Source organism: Felis catus, chromosome C1 (assembly GCF_018350175.1).
Source record: "Felis catus isolate Fca126 chromosome C1, F.catus_Fca126_mat1.0, whole genome shotgun sequence".
In the NCBI taxonomy this organism is placed as follows: domain Eukaryota; kingdom Metazoa; phylum Chordata; class Mammalia; order Carnivora; family Felidae; genus Felis; species Felis catus.
Window position 1 is genome coordinate 135,283,864 of NC_058375.1, and position 7,581 is coordinate 135,291,444.

Here is a 7,581-nt window from a genome sequence, read left to right on the forward strand (position 1 = left end):
ATTACTATGAAAAAAGTTTTAACCTCACAGACCCCCTAAAAGGCTCTCAGCAACCCCCATGGGTCTACATATCACAGTCTGAGAACTGTTGTCTTAAGGAAACAATGAAAGCTATAAATGATAAGTTGCCATCCCAAATTGGTAATAAATACCCCACAACATAAGAATTATATTAAATATCTGTACAAATTCTTTCATTTTAATTCAAAATTGGTCCTACTCATTTGGAAACCAAACAATGTAACACCAATTAACATGAAATGAGCGCTTACATGTATTATCTCATTAAATCCTCATAATAATTCTACTAGTTCTCTGATATACTCATGCTACAGATGAGGAAACCTGAAGTAGAGAGAGGGGAAGTCATTTGTCTGAGGTCACAATAACAACTATCAGTATTTATGGATTCAGGCATTATTAAGTATTTTGCATACTTCCTCTCTGAAGTCTTTACAACAACATATTATCCTTTTTCACCCTTTATTATTCTTTACACTTTCTTTTATTACCCATTTTACAGATGAAAACTGAGTCAAGAAAGTAAAGTTCCCTTCCCAAAGGTTACCCAAGTGCTAGATCACCTATAGAAAAATCCAAGTCTGTCTTAATTCAAAAGTATGCTACATATTCTACCTCTCTCTGTCACATATCAGTGTACCCTGAGTATATAAATAGATCGACTGTTGCAAGAATCTTACATAGTTTTAAATTCAAATGAGCAAGACCTCTATTTGAAAAGATTTTTACTAATTTGATTATCTCTGTCTTCAAATAGAACAAAACCTACTTCCTTTTAAAATGATCTAGGTAGATGATGAACTAACTCACACCATTAAACACTTATCTGTATATGACAATAAATCAATACAGGTAAGATTATTCTGAGGAAACTGAAACCCAGAAAAGTAGCTAACTTTCCCCAAAGATATGCTGTTCATAAATGGTACAGGGTCAAAATCAGTTTCGACTGACCCTGAAGCCTAAGCTCTTCAATCACACTGCCTGCATATATTTAAGAAGGTCTCAGGCAATGACCTAGGAATTGTTCACAAGGTCTGGATACAGAACTTGCTGATATCATATCCACTTTACCCAAGGTAATCAAGATATGAATCATCTTGTATCTCAAAGACCTAGAGGCAAAAAGGAAGCAGCTACATGCTGAAAATAAAGAATGAAAATAAAAAATGTCCGCAGGTGCTTTAGGTAAAATGTCAACAGGTAATGCTGAAAAGAGAAGTAAAATTTCTACACACATCTCCATAGCTGAGATAACCCTACCTCTGTTCAAAACCAAAACAAAAGAATGCCTAGAGAAAAATGTCATCACAGCTACAGAGGCTGTCTACTCTTTACACAATAGCTTTCAGATGCCAGGAGCCCAAGAGTGCTGCACACTTAATAAACAACAGCAGAAATCAGTTTCCTAAAGCATTCCTAAACTCTAATCAATCAGCAAAATTTTCATTTCAAATAAGGATCCATAAAAGCCAGGGGTTATGCCCCAGTGTTTGTTTCTATTTTAAGGTCCTACATCATAAGATACTGCTTCATATTAAACCTTACGGGGGACAGGGAAGGAATTAAGGCTTACCCAGCTCAATTCATCTTAACTTCTTGTAACTCAGCTTTTGGGAAGGATAAACATCTTGTGATTGGATAGAGGGGTGTGGCTTTAATTTCAAACAAACTGTATTCTCAAACAAACTGTATGTGTATTCCACAAACACATTTGACATTTGACAGGAAGGTGACAAAATGGAAGGCTATGGTATACCACCTAAAAGGGCAGGGCAGCACAGGCGAGAGATGAGCAATTACACTTCTCATAGAATACCACATTCTGGATTCCCTTTGTGGCAAAGGAAAAAAACAAAAAACTACACAGCAAACTTTACCTCCTCCCATCACCAAAAAAAAATCACAATCTAGTAATGTAAAAGCAGCTGACATATATAGAAAACAAAAAACAAAAAACAAAAAAACAAGATTGAGGTCATGTCTCTTGACATGCATCATTTACACTAAGGATTCCCCCATTTATCTGAATTAATTTCATGTACCTAATTTCATTCAGATAATTGAAGTTTTCCTTTTAGAGTTGTAAAATGTTACCTCACCATAATTAGTAAACTGTCCACTTAAAAATACCACTACCAAAAATACCATCCCCCCCCCCCCCCGCCTCTCTACACATACACATATACTCCACTATCATTGAAAGTATGAGATGTTGGCCTTCACAGGAAATTTAGTTCAAAAGTCCTCTTTAAAAAATTAGCACGAGAAATTCTACAAAAAAAGTTATGGTCATTACCTTTTTAATAGAGAGTGTTTGCATTACTGTCTGAAGACATGGTAATTTGGGTATTCAATACATGACTGACTACTGTTCTGAAACCAACTTAAAGGTTTACACTACTAAAGAGTTTGGTGACCTGCCTCAAAACAATAACCACGACTGTACGGAGAACAAAATCAAAGAGGTCTCTCTTTTTATGAGCAGGCATTTAAGGGCCTTTTAATGAGAATTTACTCTTTAGTATACAATTACTGATGAACAAAAAGAGGACCATTAAACTCACTTCTTTATAGTGCCATAAAACTTCAATGTGTAAAAAATATTACATATATATTAATCAAACTCAAGAAAAACTGAAACATGCAATACCTTAAAATGCATAGCAAAAATTATACACCTTTTCTTCTTAAATAAATGCCCTGCCAAGCTATTTTTTATATGGATATGCTTATAATTTAAAATATACAGACTCTGTAGTACTAATGATGGTAATGAAATGTCTAAACTTCTTGTATGAATTCTAAATTTCTATACGGACACTGATTTCCCATACTGATAACAAACTTACTGCTAGGATGAATTTTATATTAATCAATATTTATTTATCACCTGCTATTTGCCAGGCACTGTACTGAGTGCTGAGAACACCACCAGGAAGAGCACAGATTCAGTTTCAACACTCGGGGTACACATAATCTAGAAGGAAAGACAGATCATAAACAAATGTGCCATGGGAAAATACAACAGCTACTTGGTCAAATGAAAGTTCAAAACTGAGAGAAGACATGGGTAGACTATCAAATACTTAAAAATAGCTACCACTGAAAATGGGGGATATAAATCACCTATTACATGAGTCAACTAAGAAGGCAAAGAATCCAACAGGTATAGTCAGGAAAGGGATCTAAGTAATGACTGGATGAAGTCTAGGGTGTTCTAGAGCCTGATGCAAATGAAAAGCTGACCCTCAAAATGGACCCAAATCGTAATAGCCAAAGAGCCCAGCTCTCAGCTAGCCTGTCCTCAGTATCCAAGGCGTCAATCCAGTAAGTTCAAATCCCAGAGGCAGTATCACAGTATCTTGGCTCTGCAAGTTCTGCCTCGGTTGAAATAGAGCCCCAACCATCTGCCTGTGGACAAGAACAGGTCCCAAGTCCAGGAGAGGAATAGGGGATATAGCAAGGAGAGGCAGATGACCAAGAGGTTAGAGTTCTTAAGCAGGCTTAAGGCAAGGTTTCAGGTCCACAAGGGATCTGGTGTACAAAAAGAAACAACACCAGAAAACATATCAACTCTATGGACAATTTAACACTTACTAAAGAAAGGCTGTGGAATTGCTTCTCTGGTTACTTTTAAAAATAAATACTCAAAAACAAAACACTCATCTATTTAAATGACTTAAGTATGAACTTAAAGTGTAGCAGGAAAGGATTAGTCTTCCTAATTCTTACTGATTAATGAATCCATACCCTAATTCCACCTAAACCTACATTGAAATATTCTAGATGCCTCACACACACCTCATTAAATGTTTACGCTATGTCTTTCAAAACTCTTGATGAGTAATGTGTTTTTTATTTTATTTTTTTTCTTTAATTTTTTTTTCAACGTTTATTTATTTTTGGGACAGAGAGAGACAGAGCATGAACGGGGGAGGGGCAGAGAGAGAGGGAGACACAGAATCAGAAACAGGCTCCAGGCTCTGAGCCATCAGCCCAGAGCCTGACGCGGGGCTCGAACTCACGGACCGTGAGATCGTGACCTGGCTGAAGTCGGACGCTTAACCGACTGCGCCACCCAGGCGCCCCAGTAATGTGTTTTTTAAAATGAGAATCTCATGGTCAAACTGCACATATGCCAACGGTACAGTGAGATACCATACTTCTGTGAACAATGAACGCTCAGGGCACCGGAGTAAGTCCAGATCACACGTCTGGGAGTGGATGGAGGTCTTAATGTATTTTAAGTCTTTTTTTTTTTTAACGTTTATTTATTATTTTGAGAGCAAGTGAGAGAGAACGAGTGGAGAATGCACAGAGAGAGGGAGACACAGAATCCGAAGTAGGCTCCAGAATCTGAACTGTCAGCACAGAGCCTGATGTGGGGCTTGAACCCATGAACCATGAGATCATGACCTGAGTGGAAATCAGACACTTAACTGACTGAGCCACTCAGGCACCCCTGTATTTTCAGTCTTAAAAAGCAATGTAAAAACTGGGTCGAAGGGATAGAACTTGCAGTGAACAGAACACACAGACTGGGACTAGCAAAAGAACCAGCAATGATACATGTGAAAGATTTGCTTCCTGTACATTAAATACTGCCCTACTGTACTATACAAATGTTTTCAGTAATAGAGTCATAGAAAACAATACACGTAGTACAGAAATGTTATCCCTGTGAAGGCTATTATTTATATGGCTCTACATATTCAAATAGGACTCACTGGAAGGAACTGACCTTGCATTTGCTCAAACATTATTTTCCAAAGCTATTCAAAGGGTGGAGTGGTGGTACTTCCCAAAAGAAATGCTTGAAACTTTTCCTCAATTTTTATTTTAAATAAACAAAACACACTATTCTGATCTATTAAAGAAAGAAGAGATAAGCCTAAGAAAAAAAGAAAATACAGTGAGTTTTTCGGGTTTTTTGTTCTTTTGTTTTTACTGTATCACCAGAATGCCGTATCGAATACAGCCTGAAACTGTTTAATACATCATTTCAGGACAGCCTGCCAAGGTAGTCTGGACTCCAAAAGTCATGCTCCTTACAAAGGTCTATATGCTGAAAAATGTTTACCCTTATAAAGTGAAACCAAAACTTTAAAATGTGGCCTACGGTAACAATTAGAGGGTCACTCAATAGATGCCTGTCAAACTTTGCTCCAGTGGAAAATTTCACTAGAAAATTCACATTACTTCAGCTCTACAGAGGTGACCTATCAAAAAATTTAAATAATGCTCCTTTTTCCCAACTTCACAGTGAGTAACATATGTTAAAAGAATGAAATTCTCAATGTTAAGTTTCTCCCCCCAATTTTTCTAAAATATTTGATACCTGCTACCTCTTCCAATACTGGAATTTAACTTAATAGAATATTTGATTCAGCACGTATATGGAAATGGAATGATTTCAAGTTTACAATATCATGATTCATGACTTCCAGGCACTTGGCTCCCTTAAGTTTGATTGAGCCCAAAATGACCACAAGCACTAGACACGAGGCTTACACAGAAAGAATAAGACCTGGTCACCAGGTAAAGTGTACACAAGTATTTACCAAAAAGTATTTGCTAAATGCCTAAACACTGTGGTGCATATGCAAAGAATTCACCCTGCCTTAGCCAGGACTTCAGGACCTCTGCATCTGAGGCCCACCAAGAAAAGTGATGTTGGCTCCGGAACTGGAATTCAATTACTACATGCGTATAGCACCTTTCCTCCTCATCAATATCAAGATTACATACACCAGAGTCTTATATATGAGGATCTTGAACTGCCACTCTCCTAAAATTGAAACAGACTATCTGAAACAAGAATATGAACAAACGTTCTTAGAGTGAAAATAATTACTAATTTCAATCAAACTGGAAAGTACTATTCAACTGATGGAATGTAACATTTCCCAACTATACATAATTTGTCATTTGTATCTAATGGGTCTAAATCATAAACTAAGGCGTATACTCAAAACAGGAAAAAAGAAAAAAGAAAATTTAGTAATTACTAGTCTTTTCTTAAGATAACATAATCAAAACAAATTTTGGCACAAGAGTATTCATCGGAGAGGTCTAAACTGTATACTTAAGTGTTCATTTCAGTTCATTAAGCCAACCAGTTCTATTTAACTGTTGTTAAATATCTTCAAGAAACTTTAATTTCTCCCTGTGAAATAATGGGTTTGGATTAAACTGCGAAAGTCCCTTACAAACAGAAAATTCTGTACTTCTGTAGTACATAAGATTAAAATGTCAACAGGGTTTCAAAACAGGAGTAAAGAAGTCAACTTCTCAAACTGATAATGCCAAAAATTCAGTTTCTTATTTTTATCTCAGTATCATGGTTCATATTTTAGCCATTTAGTTTACAAGTTTGTCAAAGAAAGTCTCATGATTCAAAACGTACTCCTCCAACCCTCCTTACTCAAACTGTTTCATTAAATACAAGATCCTAAGGAAAATATACAATAAAAGAGCTAAGGAGAATCTATTCCACATCAGACCTGGAATGCATTAAAATTCACCATAGCACTTGGTACGTGGGTTCCTAGGTGAAACTCCTGCCACGCTTTAGCTTACTTAAACAGGTTAACAGAATGCAATAAAATGGCTCTACTGAATTATTCTGACCTTCTTTTCAGCAGCTCCTTTATCTGACCACTACATTGGGCTTTAAAATCAACTTCAGAGGTAGCACCAAACAACCAAGGTGAGCCACAGCACTCGGGGGCTGCATTGTGAAACCCACCTCTTGGTGGAAAATCACCGTCAAGTCAACGTTTTCCATTTCAAATGGTGATACAGGTGGAGGAAAAAGTGTAAAGCCTTCTCTTTCAACCTCCCATCGAGCTGCCCGAAGGCGCTAACTTAAGAATTATCTCAAAGATAATCTAATGCTTACAGTTCTCAGAAGACTCTAAAAGTTGTATTTGAGAGAGAGACAGAGCGAGAGGGAGGGAGAAAGCGCGCGCACTCCCTGGAGCCTAAAGGTTAAATTGTGGAGCACTGCAACTTCGCTGTAGAGTACATGGCTGGATTTACAAGACTTAGATTAAGAGAACCTTTCCACCAGAACACTTAGCCCGGCTCCCGATCAAAATAAGTACAAGCCGGATCCTCACTGGAGGGAAGGGGTAACGGGCGAATGAGGTCTTTCGTTTCAACTGGCCGAGAGGGAGAGGGGCTGACGAAAGCAAGAAAGTGAGGGCGATAGAGGGGCCAGGCGCAAAGGTTCCCTTCAGGAAGGCCTGGGGCCGGGCGTCGCAAGGGACCCGGCCCGGCAGCCTCTGGATCTGCCAGGAGGCCCCTCCGCCTACTCAGGCCAACCCCGGGAACCCGGCCTCCCTTCTCCCCGCGGGGATGTAACGCGCCCCCACCCGCCCCTCGCCTGCAGTTCGAGAAGGTGGCGGCGGCGCGCCGGGCCGCGGGAACCTGGCACGCACGAAGCGCAGAACTCAAAAAAATTAAATCACAAAATGGCCAGCGTGCAGGATTGCAACGCAGCAGCCCGTGTGCCCCGCTCCGGGCGCGACGCGGATCACGGCACCAGGAGCGCAG

General features: G+C 38.9%; 1 protein-coding gene across 13 annotated transcripts in view; it reads right to left on the bottom strand.

The window, feature by feature from the left end:
• Positions 1-7,581, bottom strand: part of GTDC1 (glycosyltransferase like domain containing 1) — a 422,851-nt gene extending 415,270 nt beyond the window's left edge. For 3 of the 13 annotated variants that reach the window (XM_045033733.1, XM_045033732.1, XR_006583168.1), the window contains exons 1-2: positions 4,766-7,576; positions 2,915-3,001 (exon numbers count right to left, since the gene is read on the bottom strand). The gene's annotated coding sequence lies outside the window, so the exon portion shown is untranslated. Of the gene's footprint in view, positions 1-2,914; positions 3,004-4,765 lie in introns of those variants that run through there. The other 10 variants (XM_045033729.1, XR_006583167.1, XR_006583166.1 and 7 more) reach the window with 8 other exon arrangements.